The sequence below is a fragment of the Tarenaya hassleriana genome, unplaced genomic scaffold, assembly GCF_000463585.1.
Source record: "Tarenaya hassleriana unplaced genomic scaffold, ASM46358v1 Cleome219, whole genome shotgun sequence".
In the NCBI taxonomy this organism is placed as follows: Eukaryota; Viridiplantae; Streptophyta; class Magnoliopsida; order Brassicales; family Cleomaceae; genus Tarenaya; species Tarenaya hassleriana.
Genome location: NW_010965533.1, coordinates 148,120 through 150,845, shown reverse-complemented (window position 1 = coordinate 150,845; position 2,726 = coordinate 148,120).

The window sequence follows — 2,726 nt, the reverse complement described above, 5'->3', positions numbered from 1 at the left end:
ATCCGAAGCAGCGGAGATGGAGGCGTGAAAGGGGATAGAAGACCTATGGGCTAACCAATCGGTCGGTCTCGGATGAACCAGCGGGACTCGGACGAACCGAGTTGCTCGGACAAACCGTGACTTGGACGGACCAAGTGAGACACTCGACACCACGGTGGAGGAAAACAAAGTTAAAACTCAATTCTGCCAAAAGAAAATCTGATTACAAAGGAAAGCTTTCTCATACTTAAACAAAAATCTAACAACTAATGCATTAAATACATCTTAACATGCAAGGCTAGAGTTTAATGCAAGTAGTTGACTTCTAATATAGCTGTTGGAGATTGCTTGCTGCAGAAGAAGCTTCCCTTCAGTTAGCTTGGCTTCGAAGCAACGATGTCTCCGCACACAAGAATGTTACGGGTTGAGGCTGCGTCGTCCGGGAATGAGCACGCGCGTCCGAGTGCGAGTTCGCTTATGGCACGGGAGACAAACGTGTTGAATTGTTGTCGCATAACCCGTGTCTTGGATCGAGTAACGGGAGGATCCAAGCGAACCGGAATTGTGGACTTCGGTTTACGGGCGGCGTCATTCCTCGGTTCTTCGGACTCCTTGTTTAGCTCCTTGCTCCGTAGCTCCGCGTCATGTCCATGCTCCTCATCCGAAGCTGCTCCAAGCTCTACGTCCGATGCTCCTCCAAGCTCCACGTCCGATGTGATGTCCTCATCATTTCCTCCCTCTTGAAAAGATTTCGTCCTCGAAATGTTTGTACCTGCATCAAAAGGGCGTAGATCAGCCACGTTAAAGGAATCGGAAACATTATACTCATCGGGCAGCTCAAGACGATAGGCGTTATTGTTAATTTTCTCACTAATCCGAAATGGCCCATCGCCTCTAGGGGATAACTTGGACTTGCGTTTATCCGGGAAACGCTCGGGTCGAAAGTTTAGCCAAACCCAGTCACCCTCCTTGAATGTCATCGTCTTACGGCCCTTGTTGGCATGCTTTGCGTAAGACTCGGTTCGCTTAGCAATATTATCGCGGACGCGTTGATGCAGCTGCTTAACGAACTCGGCCTTTTTCTCTCCATCGAGATTAAGAATCTTGTGGTCGGGTAGGACAACGAGATCAAGCGGTGTAATCGGATTAAATCCGTACACGATCTCAAACGGGGAGTGCTTAGATGCCGAATGTATCGCTCGGTTATAAGCGTAAATATGAGGTATGCACTCAACCCAATTCCCTAATGTCTTCCCGATGGTGGCTCGCAAAAGAGTGGATAACGTCCGATTGACCACCTCGGTCTGTCCATCCGTTTGCGGATGACAAGTCGTCGAAAAGACGAGTTTCGTGCCAATCTTTTTCCAAAGTGTCCGCCAAAAATGGCTGAGGAATTTCGAATCCTGATCCGACACTATCGTCCTTGGTATGCCGTGAAGACGGACTATCTCTCGAAAGAATAGATTGGCGATGTTTTTAGCATCGTCCGTCTTGGCACATGGCACGAAATGAGCCATCTTTGAAAACCGATCAACAACGACAAAGATAGAATCCTTGTGTTGGATCTTGGGTAGTCCAAGAACGAAGTCCATGGATATGTCGACCCAAGGCTGCGTAGGGATCGGTAGTGGCATGTACAGTCCGTGAGGCTGCACCTTCGATTTTGCTCGATGGCATTCGACGCATTTGGCGCAAAACCTCCGTACATCTCGCTTAAGATGTGGCCAAAAGAAATGTTCTTGAACAGCGGCCAACGTCTTGTCTACTTCGAAGTGACCAGCGAGAGCTCCTCCATGAGCTTCTCGGAGTATGACATCCCATAAAGATCCTTGAGGGATACATAGACGTCTATCTCGGAAAAGATACCCATCGTGCAAGTAATAGGGACCGAATCCACCTTTCTTACATTCTTCTACGAGGGTTCCGAAGTCACGGTCGTCCTCATACCGTACTTTCACGTGCTCAAAGCCGAACAATCTCGTCTCCATGACCGAGATCAATGTGTGTCGGCGAGACAAAGCATCGGCCACGACATTCTCCTTTCCTTTCTTGTACTTGATAACGTACGGGAATATCTCAATAAACTCTAACCACTTAGCGTGCCGACGCTTAAGAGTGGTTTGGCCCTTGAGATGCTTTAGCGTCTCATGATCCGAATGCACTACGAATTCCTTGGCCAACAAGTAATGTTGCCAAGTCTCTAGAGCTCGTACAAGTGCATATAGCTCCTTGTCATAGGTCGAGTAATTGAGCGCAGCCCCGCTTAGCTTTTCACTAAAGAAAGCTACTGGTTTCTTTTCTTGCATAAGGACGACTCCTATGCCAATCCCGGATGCGTCGCACTGCTACTCAAATGTCTTGTCAAAGTTCGGGAGAACCAAGACGGGAGCATGTGTAAGGCTGTCCTTGAGCGCAGCAAAGGCGCGCTCTTGTGTATCTCCCCACTCGAAGGGTACGTCCTTCTTGATGACCGCAGTAAGGGGAGCGGCTATGCTACTAAAGTCCCGCACGAAACGACGGTAAAAGCTAGCTAAGCCGTGGAAACTACGCACGTGTCCAACAGTGGTAGGGGTCGGCCATTCCGTTATGGCTTTGATCTTTTCCTCATCGACCCTAAGTCCACTAGAAATAACCACGAAGCCTAGGAAGACGATCTCGTTAGTGCAGAACGAGCATTTCTTCAAATTGGCGTAAAGGCTCTCTCTCCGCAAGGTGGTTAGGACTTGTTCCAAGTGAGTCACGTGGTC